Raw genomic sequence first — 24,633 nt, forward strand, 5'->3', positions numbered from 1 at the left:
TTACTAAATTTAATCAGTATTTTTAAGTGTTATTAAATTAGACAGCATATCATTTCTTTAGACAAATGTATTTTATTGTTTTGGCAGCAAACAAATATACAACAGAAAATGTACAACAAAAAAAGGTGCGAAGGTTTGCTGTGCATCTTAGCGACCTAACTGAGGAGATTAGAATTTAATGGTCTTTATGTGTATAATATTTGGTTATTTGTCAAAAACATTACACTATTAGCATATGTACATTATGGAAATAGGCAATATCCAATGAATAAATATACTTAAATGAAAGTAACGTAAGAAGTTATATGAGGAGAGGCTAACTAGCTAACAACGTAGCCTTCAAGTACACAGTTCATGACAACAACAATATAACTTAATACAAAGACTTACAAATCCTAAAATCCATTCGAACACATTTTACTTACTCGTTGTAAATTCTTTTTCAAGGCTTAAAACATCAAACTCTGCATCTGAAGTGATAGACAGTATAGAGCACTCAGTAGTAAACAAGTCAAACACCTGGCTCTCTTAAAGGGCCAACATATTCTGAAAAAACTTTTTTCACAATTTTGTGTTTTGAATAAGACAGACATCCTGTGTATGTGTGTCAATGTCTAAATCACTGTTTTCTGCATTAAGATAAACGCACTATTCTATATATAACACAATAAAAGCATGACTGTTCAATGGTTGAACAGTAATTTACCATTTATTATCACAGTTACTACCTGTAATGGCTACACAAAGGTAATTACTGAAATTTATTCTTTGCACTACACAATCTCATGCAAATCCTGCTCGTTTTACAGTAAAAAATTGTTTCCTTTTATTACAGCAAAACACTGGCTATTTTAATAAGGCAAGGGCTAAAAGTGTAGGTTAGTTTTCAAAATAGGGTAATCAGGCAAATCATTGCATACAGTTGTTTGTTCTGTAGACAATAAAAAATATATTTGTATTGCTTAATGGGGTGAATAATATCGACCTTAAAATAGTAAAAAAAAGAAAATGTTTTTATTCTAGCTGAAATAAAACAAATAAGACTTTCCCGAAGAAACCAATAGGAAATACTGTAAAAAATGTCTTACTCTCTTTAACATAATTTGAGAAATATTTGAAAAAGAAAAAAAGTGCTAATAATTTTGACTTTACTGTTTAAGCACTTGGGTCAGCTTTCAGTCAGTGTCCTCACAATCATATGGTGGTAAAGCTCTGTGAAAGCCTGGCGTTTGCACGTCCTCTGGCACAGGTGCCAGCCTCTTACCAGGGCAGCTGCTCCCATTCGCTCAGCTCATCACAAACACCCCAGACGTCAAACCATTGCTTTTCTCATCTAAATTAGCAAACAATCATTTTTAATCATCTCTGCACACCTGGAATATGCAAATTATTATCACCTCCTTTTATGATTTTGGTGATTTAAAAAAAAAAATCCACTGACTGTCTTGGAAGTGAGAAGGTCGGCCAAGACTCAGCGCAGTTCAGCATGGCTCCAGAACGCCAACATTTCCATCCAAATCACGCCTTTTCTGATTTCTGAATCCTTTAACCTCAAATCGTCCTTTATTAATGTGAGACTTGGGCATGTTATCACACTTTTTATCACAGAGAATTAGTCTTATTTTATTAGCAAAATATGCACGCGTAATAGAGCAATAAATGTATGTTACATAGCATAAATGGATGTAAAAAATACAGGGGTTGGACAATGAAACTAAAAAGCCTGGATTTAGACCACAATAATTCATTAGTATGCTGTAGGGCTTTTTCTCAGCAACCAATACAGCATCAATTCATCTTGGGAATGAGAAATACAAGTACTGCACAGAGGCCAGAGGGATTTGCCATGATATTGCAGACCATATTATCACTGATCCACCACCATGCTTCATTCTGGGCATTCAACAGTCTGAGTGGTACGCTTCTTTGGGGCTTCTCCACACTGTAACTCTCCTGGATGTGAGAAAGACAGTGAAGGTGGACGCATCAGAGAACAAAACAAGTTTCAAGTTGTCCACAGCCCAAGATTTTCACTGCTGCCACCATTTTTTTTTTCTTTTTATAGCGCTTTTATTGTGTAAAAGTTGCTTAACATAGAAGTTCTAGTAATTAAAACTGTGTCAGTAGTCTTCAAGTTCAATTCAGTGTGTTTTAATTTTCACTGCTGAAAGTCCAAACACTGAAGTGCAAATCCATGGTTGCCATGTCCCAAATCTAGGCAATCTAGGCACCGGAGGCTAGAGAGCACTGGACGTCCATCGTGGAGAAGCTACCGGAGAATGCTGGACGTCCATCGTGGAGAAGCTGTAGGAATGAGATTCAAAACAAAAAATATGATGTAAACTTTTCTAAAGAAACTCATCCACTTATAGATTCATCCATACTAAAGCCTCATTCACACTATGAGCGACTTGCAGCGGCAAAGCGACAAGCGACTTCCTCAGTCTATGCAAGCCATATCAACCATTGGCAACCAAGTGGGCAACATTCTTGAGCGACAGCCAATCCAGTAGATCTCATGTGATCCTTTCTCTGCACCTGCAGAGGCTCCTGCAACTACATAACTCGTGGCTGAACTATCACAGTACGATGCACGGTTTGGGAAAGGAACGATGTAGTGCTGTGTCGCAGTTCCATCGTTTGAACCACGTTAGTTAGAATGTAAAACGCCCATCATGACGCTCTAAACGGAGTGGAGTAACAAGTTCTTTAGAGAAATAAAACATTGTATGTTTTTTTGTGGCAATTATATTGTTTTACAGGCATTTTTTTTAAAATCCATTAGGCTATTTGTTTTAGTAAAAACCATGCACTTGTTTTTCATATTAATTTAAATATATTTAAACGGCACATATAGGGCCAAAGTTTGCTTAATAAATATTATTGAGAATATTCCATATTCTAAAACATAAAACTACTTAACTAATGTGTTATAATCTCATATATAAATCATATAAATCATTAGTTTAATGGTTGTGATTTACAGTAGGCTATTTATTAAGAATAGGAAAAAAATCCTACTTAATAATAATATATTATTATTATTATTATTATTATTATTATTATTATTTAATTATTAATGTATCATTGTTGTTATTATTATTATTAAGTAGGACATTGTTTATTTATTTATTTGTTATACTTTTACACTACTTTAAATCTACTCATAGTTTTAAAACTTTTACAATTACACACTCAGCCACTGCAGAAATGTTCTAACCAACAGGCCCATACAGTACAGATACATTTCTTAATAAATAACCGAGTATAAAGTAAAAGCATTAACATAAGCTATATATTTTTTGTTTTCTCAAGCTTTGGAAATGTATTGTAAATTCCGCTTTTAAATAATAGATCACCAATAGCTTTCGTCATGAGCCATGGCTGCGTTCAAAATGGCAAATATGTTTTAAAAGTGCACTACAAAGGCAACGCAATTGTCAATATAAAGATTACTAAAACTGAACTGTAAAAACTACTTTAAAAGCAAATTACTCCTAAGAGAGATGAAATAATGCTTTTTATTTTTTAATAATTCCAAGTTTACATGTTGGAACATTATAAATTAATAGGGCATAGGGGTATAACTGGGAATAGAACAAATGTAAATGGACTAAGTTTGCCACATAGTTTGCAAATGTTTGTTGGAACGATGAATTTGGAAAACGCCAAATCAGCAAACTATGTTTGTAACAAGGAACTTGCAACCTTAGTAGATCAACCATTGTTTTCGGAAACGCACACCTGAGTGACAGGCAGCTACAAAGTCGCTGCTACTGTGAATGAGGCATAGCTTCTACTCCAACTGTATCGTGATTTGTTTAACATCGCAACCGATTTAAATCGTCACATATTTTAATACATTTTTAATCAATTTATCGTTACATCCTGTATGTATGTAATATAATTTCTGGATTTTCTATTTATTTTGGATAAAATAACAAAACAACTCATTACATTTATTACATTTAGTCACCAAATTATTTTAAATTTTGTATGCAAACATTATATTTTTAATTGCACGTTTTTTTTTTTTTTTTTATATTTGTTTCTAATAATTTTATGCTTTTACTTGTTCTCCACTGCCAACACAAATAAAGTCAAAACCACAGTAAAATAGACAGAAAATGAATGCTTATGGAAAGTAACAAAACATTTTAAATGGGAGTTGTGCTAAACAGTGTCTAGTAAATTGTATTGTCCCATCAACTAAACGAGCAGACTAAAAGTTGTCAGAATTTAGGAATCAATGTACATTTTTAAACTGAAGATGGTTAAAATAGCAAAACATATAAGTGTTAAACTTCTATCGTTTACTTATTCCAGCTGGATATATTCTAAGTTGCTTTATTTATCCGTGTTTGTAGCTCATCGAGTGTGACTTGTGGAGCATAAACAGTTTGAAACATGAACTGTCATAATGCTGATCTTGACCAATTAAGTTTGTAAGCAGTAAATCGACGTGCCGCCGGGGAGAAATGACACGCTGTCCAGCAAGAGGCATTTAGTGTGGTTACATTTCACCGCATTTCAGCTTTAACGGTTCAATTTCCAGACTCGGAGTTCTCCCTCCCTCACATACATGCATTAAAATGGATGGCTGTTATCTAACGTTAGACGCGTAACCTCAAACAGGGGGTGACTCTGCACGCATCAGTGCCCAGACAGTCTCCTTTAGACTTCATACACACCCTCCTGCATACGGGAGCAGATCTGCTTTCTTCGCCCTCTTTCTCCTTACTGCAATGCTAATCACTTCATCCACCAGCGCTGAAGATCTCGCCATGCTGGTAGGATCTCTCAGACTTTCATCTTGGTGAAGGTCATGGCCATTACGTTCTCTATTAACATTCTCCTTCTCACTCTCAGTCTCCCTGACTTCTTCTTTTTGGTCTGCTGTGTGTTTCTTTTTTTTTTCCCTGTCTCACTCTTCTACAGTCTTTGTTTCTTTTGTTAGCCCTGCTAGCTTGGCTTCGTGTGTACCAGGCTGTGAACGTGCCGAAGAAGCTTTTATCTGAGCAAAGTGGCCGCCGTAAAACAGCAGAGATGCAGCTTTTGTTTACAAGAAGTGTGTTCACCCTTAAAACAGGCTCCCTGACAGGCTGTTGCTTTATATTGACTCGCGGGCAAAAGGCTGTGATGTCTGAAAGAATGAAGGTGTTCTCTTAAATGTTTGGTTTGACTGAGTCCACTCGCGTGATCAAACTGCTTTCAGAAGCTTCACAGGGAATTGGCTCTTGGATTGCAGCATTGCCTTCTTGTGTGTGTGTGTGTGTGTGTTTTTAAAAGAATTCTGAAGAGATATGCGTTGTGGTTTTCCAACACAATCTAACGGAAATTCATTACTTTTTAATTTAGTGGCTAATTTGTATAAATTTGTATGATCTAATTCGTACAATTTAGTACGATTTGCTTATCCCCCAATGGTGGTTGGGTTTAGGGGTGTGGTTAGGTGTCACGCCTACTTTTTAAAATCGTACATTTTCATACGACCGAACTCGCACAAATTCGTACGAATTAGCCACTAAACTGTCAAAACGTAAAATACTTAAGTTTCCTCGTGAGATCAAGCTGGGTTTTCACAACAAGAAAAAAAAGCAGCACAAATGTTTTCAACATTGATGATCAGCCATGTAAATGTCATCAAATGTGATCCATGTTTCTGAGTTTGTAGGGAGAAAATAAAAACACCTCCCAAGAAATTTGACTATGCATAAAGCAAATGATCGTGTAAGTTGCTAAAAATGAAAATATCTGCGTTTCAAGTGTTTAAATTATTTATTTAACATTTTTTATCAGGATTTAATTTATTATTAATATTTTATTAATTCACAAACCCACTGCGGTTCATACTTGTAATGTAATGTTTAATTAATTTTCAATGTTTTCTCTTTGTTTAGTTTATTTTACAGCAGGGAAAAAAAGTATGGAACACTTCATGTTTTTTTTTTCCTGGGAATAATATTTCTAAAGGAGCTGTTGACATGAAACTTTGTTAAACCATATTTTGGATGTTAAACCATATTTTGGTTAAAAAACAAACAAACAATACTAACATAACAATGAAAACAAAACAAAGAAATCTGAAAAATTTGTAATGAGTTACATGTAATAACAATGGAATGACACAAAGAGGAAGTACTGAACTACTGAAGACCTCTCATATGGAGAATGAAGTCGCATGCATTAGTTAGATGTGAGTTTTTTTCACAGATTTCAACAGAGTGTTAAATTTTGATGGTTCTGTGGGTCTCGCCTATCAAATCTGAGCTTTAATTTGTATTTTACATTGGATTCAAGTCAGGTGATTGGCTGGGCCATTCTACAGCTTGTTTGGCTTTCTCTGAAAGCATTGAAGAGTTTCACTTGGCTGTGTTTTGCATCATCGTTTTGCTGAAATGTCCACCCTGATTTCATCTTCATCATCCTGCTCTAATGTAGATGTTGGACTGAAGCAGCTGATATTCATTTACAATGACGAAGGGCAGAGGGTTGCGGAAGAACTAGTGAGAGATTTCAGCTGCTGTCTGTTTCACGATGGGCTTGCAAAAATACAAGATATATCCAAGTGCAGCAATTGAGGTTTTAATAAAAAATACGGGGCCAGGCCAGGTACAAAAATCGAACAGAGACAAAAAGTACAACACAATAAACAAAAGTGAATCAAACAAAGTTTGAACAGGTATTCAAAAATATAATCATAACATGAAACAAAGTGAAGTGGCAGTGAGCAGACTAGGACCAGATAAGAGCCGGACAAAACAAAACAGAATCATGTAAACAGAGTGCGTGAGCAAACAGCAAAAATCTAAAGGCAAACTAAACACAATGTAACAAAGCTTATAAAGACAGCAATAATTAGACAATGACAGACAGCTTGAAACAGTTAGTGATCACGTGAACTACAAAACAGGAACAAACCAAAACATAACTAGTGTCCAGAAAAGCACAAGATGGCACTACAGCAGACGTGACAGTCTGGGCTTCACTGCCTTTCTATACCTCCCTTTCTTCATGTGTTCAATACTTGTTGCCTGTGTCGTTTCCTTTTATTACACATAACTTCATTTGTAAACTAATTAGATTTGTTTTCTTTGCATACTGAATATGAATTTCTTTGGTTGTTATCAACATCCGGTGAAAATTTCAAGTCAACAGCACCTTCAGAAATATGTTTTCTGAGAAAAATGGTGACGTGTTTAATACTTATTTTCCCTGCTGTATATACCAAGTTAGATAAAAAAGAAAAGCAGCTCAAATATTTTAAACATTTATAATTATAAGAAATGTTTCTTCAGAACCAAATCAAAACATTGCAATATGTCCTGACGGATCATTTGCGTTGAAGGCTGAAGTAATGATGCTGAAATATAATTAACGCCATGTTTCACATTCTTTATTTTTTATCAGAACTACTGAAGCCTTGGTGAGCTTAAAGAGATACATATTTAAAATATCTTCTGTAGTGTTTAACAAAAGAAAGAAACTTCCAACGGCTTATAACCACTTGATGAATTGAGTACATAGTGAGTGTATTTTCATTTTTGGATGAACTATTCCTTTAAAATATCTTTCACCCTAAATATTCCGTGTATTACATTAAATATTACATTACATGCATTAAATATTACAATAATATTAGATACTTAATATTACATTAAACTGAATTAAAACTGCTTGCATAACCTGAAAAAGTTTTAAGAATAGTTTTAAGTTCTAAGAAATAAATTAACTTAATTAACAGACCTGCCGCTTACTGGAAGTTTGCTCTTTTTCAGACCAATTTCTATAAACCCTAGAGATGGTTGTGCGTGAAAATCCCAGTAGGTCAGCTGTTTCTAAAATACTCCGACCAACCCGTCTAGCAACAACAACCATGTTACGTCCGAAGTCACTTAAATCACCTTTCTTCCTCATTCTGATGCTTGGTTTGAACTGCAGCAGATCGTCTTGACCAGGGGTGCTCAATCCTGTTCCTGGAGATCTACCTTCCTGTACAGTTTAGCTCCAACCCTGATCAAAGTCACCTGAACAAATTAAATAAAACCTGAAATCCACTTGATAATTACAGACAGGTGTGTTTGATAAGGGTTGCAACTGAAATCTGCAGGAAGGTAGATCTCCAGGAACAGGATTGGCCACCCCTGGTCTTGACCATAGCTGCGTTCCAAATGGCACACTATACGCTCATGCACTATGTACTTATGCACTTACACACTCAACAGGATAGTATATGTATGTAGTGGCGTCCCAAATGGCACACTAATGTTTTTTTTACTAAGCAGAAATTCAAACCGTTTCCCTGATGACGTTTGCCGGTTGCCTAATCAGTGAAATAAACGACCGATTTATCAAATGTTACCTGCCGTGAGTATAACCGCATTCACCATCGGGAGGCGCTATAATCACTCTTGTAGGAAAATTTTGCTTTCACCATCCAAAATAAATAAAGTAAATCAACATGTGCGTCCGATAGCTCCGCCCCTTTTCGCTACGTAAGCAAACCTGCGGTCGTTGAGTGCGTGAAGTTTCCATTGATACACACTTCATTTTAGCGGCTGAATGAGTGCATCATCCGGGTAATTAAAGTGCACTTATTATTTTTTGAGTTTTCAGTGTGGACACACTACTTGCACTATTTATACTACAAAATGGCGTAGAATAGTGCATAAGTATGCGATTTGGGACGCAGCTCATGTCTACATGAATAAATGCATTGAGTTGCTGCCATGTCATTGGCTGACTAGAAATTTGCGTTAACGAGCAGTTAGACAGGTGTACCTAATAAAGTGACCAGTGAGTGTATATTTCCACGCATTAGTTATTGCTCTTTTTTGTTTATTTTTTAAATATACATTATTACTGTGTTGTCATTTATTTATTTATTTGTCTGTTTTCATTAATAATTTCTTAATATCAAATCAGTTTTAGGTTTTTAATGTTTTATTGTTACTTTTCGGCATGTCCTGTATAAAGACTGGTCAACCTTATCCGAAATTCCCTTTTTCTTCACCTCACCTTTGTTCTATCTAAACAGTGTTCAAGTCTCAAAACTGCTGTTATCTTCCATCATCCGTTTCCTTCTTATCCAGTTTTCTTCACCTGTCCTTCACTTTTTCCATATCTGGACACACACTGCTCTTTTTTACCTCTGACTTCCTCATTTCCATCCATCCCTGGCCTTATCCCTGAATCCCTTCATGTTCCCCCGTCTGTGTTTTCCCAGTGTTCCTGTATCTCTCTCGTCCTCTGTTGGTCTCTCTCTCTCTCTCTCTTATATTCCCCAGTGTAATGAGATGGCTGTGTTGGGCCGGGTCACTGCCTTTCTCTCTATCTCTCTCTCTCTCTCTCTTTGAGAAACAGTATAGCGGAGTTAGGAAAGGGAGATTAGACACATCAAACCATCGTAGCCTCAATGCACACTGGGCAGTCTGGGTATTTTTAGATGACTGTTTCGCATTCCGCAGGTCCCACAGATTAAGCGTCAACCACACACACACACACACACACACACACACACACGCACACACACAACACATAAAGTGAGAGAACGGGCGGAAAGGTTAACCTGCATGCCAACCCACGGAAATATACAAACAGTCAAGAAGAAAAGAAATGCAGCATACTGTGGTCTATCGGTGTATTCAGAGGCAGACATAACATCCCTCTTAGAAGATGTTTTTCTTATTGCACATAAGAATTTGAGTATATTAATATTTCTTTTATGTTCAGTATGCCTTAAATGAGAAAAACATTTAATAAGCCAGACATCCACTGCTAGATAGGAACTGATAACATGTAACTTGGATTGCGTAATCAGATTTTTGCTCATAGATTAAGTACTCGTCATTTAATTTACTTGTAATAAGATTTTGGTTTTTATTGGTTTTATATTGCTAAATATTATTGACTTTAAAATGTTTTTTTTAATGTTTTTAATTAAAAACGGTTTTTATTCTAGCTGAAATAAAACAAAAAAGGCTTTCTTCAAAATAAAAAAAATATTAAAAGAAATAACGTGAAAAATTCTTTGCTCTGTTAAATATTATTTGTGAAACATTTGAAAAGGAAAACAATCACAGGAGGGCGGATCATTTTGACTTAACCTGTATATTCCAAGTTAGACAAAAAAAGTTAGATGAAAAAGTAATCTAGAAGTAAAGTGCCTAAAATGAGTAACCTATAATACACTACCTGACAAAAGTCTTGTTGTCGATCCCAGTTGTAAGAGCAACAAATAATAGCTTGACTTCTAATTGATCATTTGGAAAAGAGGCAGAAGGTAGATTTTTCTGATCTGTTGAACTGCATAGCAATCATCATAAATACTGCAGAAGACCCAAGATTCTCATAGAAATCAGTCAAGTTTGGTGAAGGAAAAATCATGGTTTGGGGTTACCTTTAGTATGAGGGCATGCAAGAGATCTGCAGAGTGGATGGTAACATCAACAGCCTGAGGAATCAAGACATGTGTGCTGCCCATTACATTACAAACTATAGGAGAGGGCAAATTCTTCAGCAGGATAGCGCTCCTCATATTTCAGCCTCCACATTAAAGTCCCTGAAAGCAAAGAAGGAAAGCAAGCTCTAGGATTGGCCAGCCAAGCCACCAGATATGAACATTATTAAGAATGTCTGGGGTAAGATGAAGGAGGAGGCATTGAAGATAAATCCAATGAGTCTTGATTAACTCTGGAGTCCTGCAAGAACACTTTCTTTGCCATTCCAGACCTTACTGTCTTAACTAAATAACTAAAATTGTAAATATAATCATCTTTTATATTTGGTAAAATAAGAGTAAACATAAATCTAAAGGCTTTTGCCTTTGATATAAGCCACTGCTGATGTCTTTCTGAAAGTTATTCCAAATATATATATATATATATATATATATATATATATATATATACAATGAAAATAAGAAATATACATAAAAAACTTTTTATACATATGTACATTTGACTTACACATTGATGTTTAACTGGGTTGACTTGTAGACACCTGAGAGTTCAGATGACTATTAATAAGTCATTTGAGTCATTGTAGAGATGTATGGATGCAGTCCTCTAAGCTCATGGGAGTCATAGACACTATTAACGCTTTTTCCACTGCACCATGACTTCATATTCTATACTGTACATTATTTCTGTTAAGTGACAAGACTTTTGTCTAAGCAAAGTCAGACCATAAGACCACAACCACTGTAACCGCAACATCACAGAGGAACTTCTTCTGAAACAAATATTTTCCAAAACACTGAATTCCCCTGACTATAAAGAGTTTGAGCGTTTAATTAGCTCTATTGCTAAATCTAATAGTCTAATACCTATAATATATAAGCAACAAACTTCCATAAAAGCATCCTATAAAACATGCAGCTTCTCAAAGGTCCCTCTTTTTATGCAGTTTTGTTTTCTTCAGGAAAAAATTTACATTAATGCTGTAAACTGTGTTTAATTGAGCTAATCGTACTTCACTGTTATCGGTAGATGAGCGTTAAACATAATTATATGAAATATTCCATTCTGTAAATGATGACTGTTCCATTTCTTTTGTGTGCTTAGATTCCATAAGGGCCTGTTCATAAGTGACTGAATTGGAACGCTCGACATAGGCAGCAAGTCAGCAGCACACAACGCAAATAGCACTGAAACATGAAGCACAATGGATATTCAACTTACTGTGCATTCCAATTGTTTGATGGTAGTTTTAAATGAATTGTACAGTATATTTGACTGAATAATCTTTTATATAGACAGTATTATGAGAAAAAAAGTTCTGAAATAATATGAAATGAGCTGTTTCTTATATTTCAATGTGACTAATCGAATACATTAGCAGTAACATAGCATGCAAAAATAAAACGATTTTTGCATTGGATTTTTTCGATTGGAGCCTAATAATCAGAGCGTGAGTATTTGTGTTGCACATACTTGTTGTTACCGAACAGGCTGGTCATTAGTGTTTGGAATTTTAATGCAAAGCCATTTCTAGGGTTCAGAGAGACTGGGCTGATGTTGAGCTCAGATGAGAATAAGGTAACTTTTTCCAGTTGATTCAATGGCTTTATATGATGAGAATTTTGGTGCTCTGTTTTGGTCAGAACTTGATATCTTAGGTCCATGTCTTTTGTCCACTCTCAAATATTATAAACAAATTGAGTAATTTAAGCAAATATATATTTTTGATTTCCCTTGGTTTTCTGGTTTTCTGATGGATGACCGCTTTTGAGTAACTTTCTTTTTAATTGAATCTCTGAATCAACTCAGATCTGTGGCTCTTCTTCATCTGACAGACTGGTCATTTTTGGGTTAAAACTGTTGCTTCCCCGACACTTCCTTCCTTCCTTCCTTCCTTCCTTCCTTCCTTCCTTCCTTCCTTCTTGCCTTCTTTCCTTCCTTCCTTCCTTCCTTCCTTTCTTCCTTCCTTCTTGCCTTCTTTCCTTCCTTCCTTCCTTCCTTCCTTTCTTCCTTCCTTCCTTTCTTCCTTCCTTCTTGCCTTCTTTCCTTCCTTCCTTCCTTCCTTCCTTCCTTCCTTTCTTCCTTCCTTCTTGCCTTCCTTCCTTCCTTCCTTCCTTCCTCCCTTCATTCATTTATAAAGAGTTCCTAATACAGCAATTGTACTGTACAGTTTCAACTTATGTATCCACAGTAGACGTGATTAGTGGCCTTTACTGTACTTAAAAAAAGTAAGTATATATGGTGCATTAAATTTACAATGTAGATGAAACATGGATGATTATAAAAAATAGGCAAAGTCAACAGCGTTTTTTTTTTTTTTTTAAGTTATCCCTTTAATCTGTGGGCTACTGTACATTTCTGTCTAAATTTAAGCTCATTAACCACAAACCAGTGTTTTACTTTTATTGCTCTCTGAAAATATTGTCAGGAGTTTTTATTTAAAAAATGAATGATAACTTAAATGCATATTCAGCAAATATTAGAAAAAACAAATTATTTTGTGAATTTCCTTCACATCCCTTGGGTGATTGTAATGAATATTATCATGCTAACAAAGTTATTTGTGGTGCTTGTCTATACAGAAAAAAGCCCCTGAATTAATTTTGTTTCTTCTCTGATATCTGGAAAACTCAAATCAAACTCAAAATTAAAGATGACAGGATTTAAATATTTAGGTGAATTATTCTTTTAATTCAGGAATTGTGGGGGAAAAAACAAATAATTTTAATCAGATCAAGAAAACACACCTTGGTATCAGGTAGTGCTGCACAATATATTATTTCTGCATATCTCAATGTAGTCATTTGCAATAGACACATTGCAGCATATGCAATGTTGAAATTGTACTGTTTGTAGCTTTAATAACGATTAATTTTATTGAATTATCCATAACGAAGACTACACTATTTTGCTAGTACTATTTTGCATTTGATTATTTAATTCCTGTTTACTTGAATATTGTTAAACTCCTCAAAAAACAATAAAAAATTGTGTATTTGAGTTGTATCTGTTGTGTTTATCCATGCTTGTAGGTTGTTTATTATAATTTAAGCAGTGTAAAATAATAAATTCTTTCCAAACACAGATATTCAAGTCATCAATTGTATTCATATCACAATACATATTGCAAAACTACTACTACTACTACTGCTACTACTACTTCTACTACTACTACTACTACTAAAACTACTACTACTACTACTACTATTAATAATAATAATGCTACTGAAAATTCTCTTGGATAAACAAATTTAATTCTTGGAGAAGCAGATTCAAAGAAATTCAGTTACATCGAGACTGTAAATTACTAAAAGAGTTCACCCCACATTTTTTATTTACTCATCATTTACTCAACCAAGTGGTTCCAAACCTTTATAAATCTTTTGTTGTTGTTGTTGAACACAAGAGAAGATGCATGTTGAAACATTTTAGAAACATCTAACCATTAACTTTTATAGTCAATGGTTACAGATTTCCAACATTTTTCAAAATATATTAATATATGTTAATTATTATTATTATTTACAGAATATTGCAATGTACGATTTTTCTGATACCGTGCAGATCTAGTACGGTACCAGGTGTTACAGGGTCTTAGATGGTGCCATTTGAACGAATTTATGTTGGGAGCACTATGATGTTGTCTAGGTAGACAGCTCATTAGGTTTTGGAACAAGGCTATTGTATGACAGGTGGGACTGTCGGTAAGTAGAGTAATTAACACTGATTAGATGAGCTAACGATGCTTTCACACATTGCCTGTGTGTGTGTGTGTGTGTGTGTGTGTGTGTGTGTGTGTGTGTGTGTGTGTGTGTGTGTGTATGTGTGTGTGTGTGTGCGCGCATTGAGTATTATTGTTTGTTCTTTCGTGCGAAAGTGAAAAGTGGAAAAGTAACAGCTGTGGTGGGAAAGACAAAGAAGCACGCTGGAAGTGCATTTCAGCATTTGCTAAAATTCTCTGTGTTTATAGTTTAGACTATAGCATTAAAGGGATAGTTCGCTCAGAAATTAAATATCTGTTATCATTTACCCACTACTCACTTGCCCTAAATAATGTTTAAGGTTCTTTCTTCTGTAGAGCACAATAGAACATACAGAATTTTGACTGACGTTGGAAACCTGTAATACTGACTATGAAAGTCAATGGTTAGATTTTTCTAACATACTTCAACATGTTTTCTTTTCTGATCAACAAAAAACAAGATTCATACAGGTTTTGAAGCACTTGAGGTTGAGTAAATGATGAGTAAATAAAATTTTTTGGTCCAAACTCTTTTATTAATATTAATATTATTATAGAGTAAATGATGAGAAGTTTTATAGATTAGTTTTATAGTATTATAAAGTAAATGATGAAGTTTTCCATTGAATATAAACAGAAGGCAATGACTCCATTTACATGCACATAAATAATGTGATTATGTCCAATAATCAGAATAAGAACTTAATCCTGTTATGACATGTTTACATGTCAAGATTGAACCTCTTTGATTTACACGCAACTTACATATTCATAGCATATTTAACCACATTCATTTATATTCATTCAAATCGCATTCCACAGATGGCACGCTGGAGACAAAGTGTGCACCCTCACAAGCACATGCAGTTAGAACAGAATGTTAATAGCATGATTATATACAGTGTACAGATGCCTGTATCATACCTGTCAACCCTACCGTTTTTCCCGGGATTCTCCCGTATTTTACAGTTCTATCCCGCTACCATCCTGTATAGGTATTTTCCCGTATTTGTCCTGTATTTGTAATCTTTCTAAAAAGGGTGGCAATAATATACACAACACTTACCGCCGAACAACCAGGGGATGCCCCTCGCTTTTAAATGTGAGTCTTTTCTGTGATTTTGCTTTATTTAGGCATAAAAACACTTTAAAATATATATATACTGTATATAAAAATGTCGGGATTCTCTTCGTTTTCATTACAGGTGCTGTGGCCCCTTCTATGCAATCCTCAAAACAGTCATATAGCGGTGCGTGACTGTCAGCTGATGTGCTCTATAGTGATAGACGCAATAGATAAATAGATGTCGATCTTGGTGTTTTTTTGTTTTTCAAACACAACTAATTTTGTCTTAAGTAACGTTAGATGTATTGTTAGATGTGTGCATTTGTAAAGTGACACCTGTTATTTAATTCAATCAAATGAAAAATCTAAATAAATGAGAGATTTAATCGTTGTTCTTTAATCAGAATGTGTAAGTTGTACAGTAAGGAACAGATTAAAGAGATTTGATTGCTTGATTCTATTTCTTTATAATAGCTATTAATTTTAATAAGATGAAATGTTTGCTAATTTATTTGCTGCTAAGGTAAACTATTTTTTTTCTTTTATAAACAATACAACATATCACTGACCGTTTAACTGTTTGTTTACAATGAAACAGCTGTAGAAGAACATATTTAGTGATTTTTTTTTTAATTATTTATATTTTTTTGGGGGGGGGGGGGGGGGGGGGGAACATACGTTCTAGTATGTAAAACATACACTCACCGGCCACTTTATTTGGTACATCTGTCCAACTGTTTGTTAATGCACATTTCTAATCAGCCAATCACATGTCAGCATCTTTAGCATTTGGGCATGTAGACATGGTCAAGACGATCTGCTACATTTCAAACCGAGCATCACAATGTGGAAGAAAGGTCATTTATGTGACTTTGAACGTGGCATGGTTGTTTATGGGTCAATGACGTGACGCTCATTTTTTTGTGTCCATGTCTTTTAAATAAATTCAAGTAGGTTACAGTTTCAAAATAAATAAGCAAATTACTTGCATACATTCTCTATTTTGAGGACCAAGTTTAATTTTTTGGTTTTAATCCATTTTAAGAAAATTTTTAGGGGATTATTGCAAGAATGTCAATGTGGTGTAACCAAAAAAAATTGGTACCAAATAGTTTACCTTGTTTAAAAAAAGTGAAAGCCTCAATGAAACATTGTATCGGCTAGTCTGGCATAATTTTACATTAGACATATTTAATAGTAAATAAAGGTAAATATAGCACAATTGTTTTAAATATTATAATTCATTTGGGGAATTTTTTCTGTCACCTCAAATTTCTGAAATGTCAAGATGGTGTAACCACCATTTATTGAGCCATTTTGTTAATATTGTGCACAAGACAGTTAGACAGGAAATTGAATCACAGAGAAGAACTCTTGATAAGACTAATTGCTGCATGCAAAGGTTAGTAACTCTTTTTAAAATGTGAGATACTTTGACCTTTTTAAGGTATGGTCAGCTATTCTTAGATATGCATGTCAAATGGTAAGACCCCAGAAATGCACTGATAATTGTTCATAATTATAAAAATAAGTATTATATTTAAAAGTTAAATTTGAAATATTCCCACCAAGCCCATGTGCTTACATAGATGTTATTGATAATGCCTGTCAAATTTCATTTTAAATTGAAATGTCAAGGGGTGTAACTGGTTACACCATTTGACTCGTATAGCAGGAGTCTTTCTGTCAGGGGTCAATTTAGTCAAATATCATTAGTTCATGATGCTGATCAAAAATGCGACATAAATTAAACTACTATTTGTGTTCATAGTGTAGATTATTTATTTATTTTTGTTTGAGAAATAGGTGCTTAATCCACAACCTTACTATTAAAGCTCTGTAAACATAGGATAAAATTATTTTACTGCACAACATGAATGTTTTTTTTTTGTTTATGTTAATCCATGTTTATATTCACACAATATAATGTACACACTCTCTCATTCACACACACATTCATACACTACAGTCAATTTAGTTTTTCTAATTCACCTATACCGCAAGTCTTTGGACTGTGGGGGAAACTGGAGCTCCCAGAGGAAACCCATGTCAACTCCACACAGTAAGCCATCCTGGTCCATCTTGGACTCAAACCAGCAACCTTCTTGCTGTGAGACAACTGTGCTAACCATTAGCCACTGTATCACCCTCCTTTGAAATGTTGTAAGTATTTTTTTTCTTCTTGAGAAAGTCTTATTTCTTTTAGTTTGGATAGAATAAAAGCAGTTTTTAAAATGTTTAAGCAGTTTTTAAGGTCAATATTGTTAGCCTTCTTAAATACAGAACAAACCACAGTTACCCAATGACTTGGCCAATAGATCTTACTTGCCTAATTAACCTAATTATATTTTTAAATGTCACTTTAGGCTGAATACTAATGTCTTACAAATTATCTAGTCAAATATTATGTGCTGTCATCATGGCAAAGATTACGGAAGAAATCAGTTATCAGAATTTAGTCATTTAAACTATTTTGTTTAGAAATGTGTTGACAATAATATTCTCTCTGTTAAAGAGAACTTGGGAATTTCTTTTTTAAATAAAAGAAAAAATTAACATGGGAAATGAAACAAGGTTGACAAGCCTCTATAGACTGAGTGCACACAGCCTTAAGTTTTGGAGGTTTTCATACTTGATGCGCTTGCTGTTGTACTATTATTATTAACAACTGGAGGTGACTCGGAGGAACTTTAATGATGAAAAGTTGTGAAGAACAAGTCAGAAGTTGCTAAACAAATGAATTGCAGTTGAAATCAGTTTTGTTTGGGTTTTTTTACAGCATGTCTGATAAAAAATTTTCTTCTGGAGAAAGTCTTATTTGTTTTATTTAGGCTAGAATAAAAGCAATTTTTAAAAGCCATTTTGAGGTAAAAATTATTGGCCCTTTTAAGCTTTTTCCCCGCGATAGTCTACAGAACAAACCATGGATATACAATAACTTATCTAATTACTCTAACCTGCCTAGTTAACCTAATTAAGCCTTTAAATGCTACTTTAAGCTGTATAGAAGTGTCTTGAAGAATATCTAGTCTAATATTATTTACTGTCATCATGGCAAAGAGAAAATAAATCAGTTATTAGAGATGAGTTATTAAAACTATTATGTGTTGAAAATGTGTTGAAAAAACCTTCTCTCTGTTAAACCGAAATTGGGGAAAAAATAACAGGGGAGCTAATAGCTCAGGGGGACTAATAATAATTCTGCATAATTCTGAAGTTAACTGTATAAAATAAATAGTTTGTGGATAAGTTGTGGATACACTCATGAAATTATTTGTTGTCAGTCAGTCGTGTATGCTTACAAAAATTGGCCTTTAATCCCAGCACCAAGGCAACAACGAGTAAGCAGCAGTTCTTACGTACTAGTGATTTACGTACAGTGTTTGGCAAATTGTTTCTAAATAGCTTAAAAGTAAAATAGTGGATTTTTTTCTAATATCATCTACTTATTTTTATTTTAATTAAGCCAACTGAAAAGAAACAGTGATGGAAAAGGTGTTAAATGTTAAACATGTTTCTTTAGTTTGTTAATATTCTATTGATGAGGGCCACACATTTAATGTAAAGGATGTTATTACTTGGTGTATTAAAGTTCAGCAACCTGGTTTCATTGTTCTAAACACATTTGTCAATGACAATCCCACTGAAATTGTTGACTTTCATTCTTAATTTGAATTGATTTTAATTGTCTATTTCAAAATCTTTGGCTGTAGAAGCAACACTGTCAGGTGGTGTAACTGGTTTTTGTCAATTGGTGTAACCAGTATTTTACATAAAAATATAATTATGTACATGGAAATAATGTGAAATTAAAATTAAAACACTTAGTTTTGTGTAATAAAATAGTTTTTAACATTTTTTTACATAATTTGTCAAAGATTATTTAGAAACCAGAAGTGTTTTTAGCATGTGTCTGGCCGAATATTGCAAAAACTCATTAAAATGTACATTTAGAGATAATGCGAATACAATAAATGTTATTGTGGTATTTTAAAATGAAGTATTTATTTCAGTGTGTACACTTGCATATCATCTAGGAGGAGTAAATTATTTAATATTTCACAATTTTTGGCAGTTACACCATTTGACATTTTCAGTTGCATTCAGTCTTAATGTCTGTAAAAAATGGTGTAAATGTTATTTTTAATTACATAAAATCAACATGAATACAATCTGTACATTTTAAAATATCTGACGGATGCTTTTAAATCAACTTTGTAAAAGATTTTTAAATTTCCCATCTTGCCAAACCTGTTTTGTCACTGACCCATATACCAAACGAGCTGGTCGTAGTATTTCAGAAACTGCTGATCTACTGGGATTTTCACGCACAACCATCTTTAGGGTTAACAGAAAATTGAGAAAATATACAGTAAGTGGCAGTTCTGTGGGCGCAAATACCTTGTTGATTTCAGGGGTCAGGGAGAATGGCCAGATCTCAATCCAAAAGAGCACCTTTGGGATGTGGTGGAACGGGAGATTCGCATCATGAATGTGCAGCTGACAAATCTGCAGCAACTGCGTGATGCTATAAAGTCAATATGGACCAAAATTTCTGAGGTTTCCAGTACCTTAGTGAATCTATGCCATGCAGGATTAAGGCAGTTCTGTAGGCAAACGAGGGTCCAACCTAGTACTAGTAAGGTGTAACTAATAAAGTGGCTGGTCAATGTACATGTAAACACTCTCAATGTTAGATTTACACCCACAGCAACACCCCGACAGCAGAGCTGAGCAGAGGGATGATGTTTTTTTTAAGAAACGCACCAAACTCAGCACAGCACTAACTGAACAACCCACCAGCACCTTGATTTATGTCTCCCTGCCTGATACAGTGCTTCAAAAGCAGCCACACAAACACAAAGCAAATGGATTACATGTGTACCTGTGCGGACTGTCACTTGCTCAAGGATATGATTATAACCCTGGTTCTTCACTCAATCAGGCAGGAACCGCTCGCATTCTTCTCAAGGGTCTCTGGTGTGACTTTTGCCCCTGGAGTTATTCTATGATTAGCCTTTGAGCAGGAAACTGAACACGAATTGCTATGGGGCTTCTATTGGCTCCTGAACTAATAACCAATTTGTTGGCTTTTATGTGGTGTGTGTATATATAAATGACTATATACACACAGGTGCGCGCATGCTTTTTCAAACGGTAATTGTCATCAAAATATATCCCAAACGCCCAGCATGGAGCAAGGCGGGTGTTTGATGTGAATGTATTCGCTGAGGGGGGCGGCAATCATTTGCCACAAGCAAACAAACATATTGCGCATTGCAGCAGCTGCTCGTATATAACGGCTGCAGTTCACTTTCCGTAGTCCCTGAATTTATGGTCCATTTATGGTTTAGTAGCTTGATTCATTGCGAAATCCTAGCGCTAATGCTCCTGGCAAGTAACAGTCCGGCCTCTGAGGTTCCCCTCAGGGTGTGGGTGGATGACAGAGCCAGACGAGGATTCACTGTTGACTCCCACACACACACACACACACACATTGACACGGGAAACAGTATCCTACATTAATCATTGCAAATGGGATTCAAAGGGGTGCCACTTGCTTCGCATTTGGTTTGGATTCTTGTGTTTTGTTGTGGCAGAAATGAGGCTTGCATGTCAGATGTAAATTCTTGCATCAGGCTTTTATTCCAAAGTGTTGCCACTTTTTATTGACTGTAGAGAGGGAATTTCCTTAGAGAAAAAAAAAACATGTTAATCCCTTTATATTTAGCAGTATTAGTAGAGTTTGACCTTTAAAAAACTCAAATTGAATACGCACAATGTAATCATGGCTGCGTCTGTAATCGCGTACTACTCGGTAGGTACTGCATTTGAATTTGAATTTACTATATTGAATATATATATATATATATATATATATATATATATATATATATATATATATATATATATATATATATATATATATATATATATCTACTATATTGAATTTACTGAAAAGTACATTCTATATAGTATGAATGTGAGTAGTATGAATGGAACTCGGATGTACTATATTTGCCACTTTGTCGTGATCACGTTTCCTACCTGCATCAGTTGCATCACTTTACTCCCATTCATGAATTTTCTTGCAGTGCAACATGGCATAGTGTAGCGTTTATTGCATGCGCACTTCAGAATCTCGTCGGAATTAGTTAGTCATCTGGGTGCCTCTCGCATGCTGTTTTCGAATTCTCTGAATTCAGACATGCCACTCAGCTCGCATACTGTTTTTAGCGTACTATATAGTAATGCTGGGCAATATATCTAGTACTGAGGATATATCGATATGATTCCCCAACACGATGCGGGATTATCCAATATCATTCATATTAATATAGGTTGTATTTGTTGCACTCCAAGGTAGCACGCGAGCTCCACTCCCACAAATGTGCGCATGCACAAAGGAATGATTCACTCCATGAGTCATACAAAAGATTTGTTCAAAATGTATGAATCGTTCAAGAACGACCCATCACTGTAGAATTAATTTTAGAGTCATTTTGAACAAATCTTTTTTTTTTTTTTATTGATGGTTAATTTCACTGTGGTGACTAATGATAGTTGTGAGGAATGGGCCCAAAGAAAGTTTACAAAAAAAAAACCCAGATATACATTTTCTATTTTTTACCTGACAGCAAGAAGGTTGCTGGTTCAAGTTCCGGCTGGGTCAGTTGGCCTTTTTGTGTGGAGTTCGCATGTTCTCCCTGTGTTTGTGTGAGTTTCCTTCGGGTGCTCCAGTTTCCCCCACAGTCCAAAGACATGCGGTGTTGGTGAACTGAATAAGCTAAATTGGCCTTAGTGTATGTGTGTGAATGAGAGTGTATGGGTGTTTCCCAGTGTTGGGTTACAGCTGGAAGGGCATGCACACTGTAAAATATGCTGGATAAGTTCACGGTTCATTCTGATGTGCAGTGGCGACCCCTGATTAATGTAGAGACTAAGAAAATGAGTGAACAAATACATTTTTTAGCAAATCGTGACTTTAATTCATTACATACTTCCTCAATTTTGTTAATTTTTAGCATCAAAATAAAAAGACTGCACAGACCAGATTCATGCATGGGCAGTTTTCATGGTAAGTCATATTTAGGCAATCACTTGGGGTTTTATATGCTTTGAAAATTCACACATTGGTATTACCTGATGACCTCTAGTCATTTGTAACAATTGCAGTGGTTGTCTGTGATCTTAGGGTGCTTTCACACCTGCCTTATTTAGTTCGATTGAATTGCACTAGAGTTCGTTTTCCCTCTTGGTGCGGTTCGTTTGGGCAGGTGAGAATGCAGCAATCGTACTCGAGTGCGCACCAAAAGCGAACCACATAAGCGTACTGAGACCTGCTTGAAGAGGTGGTCTCAGTACGCTTTCAAACGATTTGTGGTGAGAACATGAACTGAACTAAAACAGGTCCAATCGAAAAAAGAAGTGCGCCTTTTGGACTAATCCAGCTGCCGTAGGCCGATGCGCTGTGCATTATGGGATATGAAGGAAAAATATTTGTTGACAGCACATTACCAACAGAGAGAGGGGAAAACATTACCTGATGGATCATTGGTAATATTTCTGTAAGATGACCATGTCGCACTTTAGCTAAATTAACGACATTTTATGTCGGCCGGTTTTGTTTACTTGTGGGAGTTCATTGGCATTTTCCCGCACGTAAATTCTAACCAATCGATAAGCAGTTTAGGAAATATGTTTAACAACATCTGGCCAATGAGAGATGTGGATTTTGTCAGATGACTGCATTTTGGTTCGTTTCACTGGTTCCGACCAAAGCCAGCAGTGTGGTGTGTAAACGACCCAAAACGACCCAACAATGTATTATTTATTGCCCTTGGTCCAGACCAAATGAAGCGAACTACAGGTGTGAAAGCACCCTTAATTTGGGACAATAGAGCAGTCTCAATCCTGGGAAATAAAAGAGAAAGACTTACTGAAGGTTTCAGTATTACATGTTCTATTTTAACTCCATGTAAAGTACACACACTAACCACATTTTCTTTATCCGTGGTATTTCCTAACACACACTTAACTTCTGGCACGAAACCTAGTTATGCCAGGCCTTTGTTAACATGCAGAGAGAGAGCAAATGAACCCTCAGGGATATGTAAAACAAAGTATCCCTGGACGGCTTCCCAATACGTCCAAAGAAATCTGCGATAATAGGGCAGGCATTCACATTTATCTGCAACCCCGCAATCAAACCACAACCCTCACACTCCATTTCAGAAGCCATCCTATTTGTAAGGTATCCAAACACTCCCAGTAATTTCGGCGCTGTGCTTGTCGAGCTTTCGAACCCAGGCTAATTTACGGCGCCATTACCAGTTTAGCCGGACACTAAGAGGAACAGTTGCTCCCTCTGACATTTCTTACCTCTGAAGAGCCATTAAGACAAATAGCCTCTCGCCTTCTCCGCTGGCTTGATGAAGGACACTGACCTTCTGATGGGGGCCTTATTTGATGTGAACCTGATAGCACCATCTTTCCAGCAGACAGATCCCACCTCTATTCCCAGAATGCCTTTGGGAGACAGTTTGATGTAATGGGAGTTATATAAGTTAGATGTACATTCTCTCAAGAGCCGAGAGCAGAGAGAGAGGTGACGAGAGACAGAGAGAGAGTCTTAGATGGTTGTAAATTTTTAATTTATTTGGTGCAGCGGCAGCTTCTGTGTCCTGCCCTCATGCACTCACACTCTGTCCCTGTTGAACTTGAGCCACGACAGCCTCAAACCGTACGCATGGGTCTGTGTTATTGTGTACAAAGTGTAAATAATTACTCAAAGCTTTCTGGTCGGGCGCCCTAGCTCAGGGGTGTTTGTGCAGTAATTTCAAAAGGTTGGTTATTTTCGTGATACAATCAAATATTCATGGCGGATAGAGGCCTTCCGATGACGCAGCCACTCGTGGAGATGAGGCGCTCAAACAAAGACATTTACAGAGGATAAGCGCATTTGATATGTTTGAATTACTGCGCATTAGTTTAAATCGTGTTAATCTGTACTTTTAAAACGCTCTCTTAAAGGTCAAGTGTGTAATTTCAGAACGACTAAGCTGAGTTTTCAAGATGGTTTTGGGCTATTTTCCAATTATCAGACTGTTAAAGATGGACTGAAACCAGGAGAATGGAGTCAGATTCCAACATCCATTTGATGGCCAGTCAGGGTGTGAATTACAAGGGGGTTAACCACAAAACAAGATGCAGGGGGGTCAGCCCTTTAACTAGTGACAAATAGTTTGCTCAGTGTCCAAAAAAAAAAAAAAAAAATCATTCAAATGAGTTCATATACAGTTGAAGCTCAAATTATTAGCCCTCCTAAATTATTAGCCCCCCTTTATTTATTTTTTTCTCGTCAA

At 35.6% G+C, this 24,633-nt stretch overlaps 1 protein-coding gene and 1 long non-coding RNA gene across 7 annotated transcripts in view; one reads left to right on the forward strand and one right to left on the reverse strand.

The window, feature by feature from the left end:
• efna3a (ephrin-A3a) overlaps positions 1-24,633 on the forward strand; it is a 195,945-nt gene that overhangs the window by 121,675 nt on the left and 49,637 nt on the right. The window lies entirely within an intron of this gene.
• Positions 54-23,866, reverse strand: LOC141379007 (uncharacterized). Its single transcript, XR_015516483.1, has 3 exons — positions 23,651-23,866; positions 10,400-10,561; positions 54-2,304 (listed from the first exon to the last, which is right to left on the reverse strand). It is a non-coding gene; the product is annotated as an uncharacterized LOC141379007 (long non-coding RNA).

Source organism: Danio rerio, chromosome 19 (assembly GCF_052040795.2).
Source record: "Danio rerio strain M-AB ecotype USA chromosome 19, GRCz13ab, whole genome shotgun sequence".
NCBI lineage: Eukaryota > Metazoa > Chordata > Actinopteri > Cypriniformes > Danionidae > Danio > Danio rerio.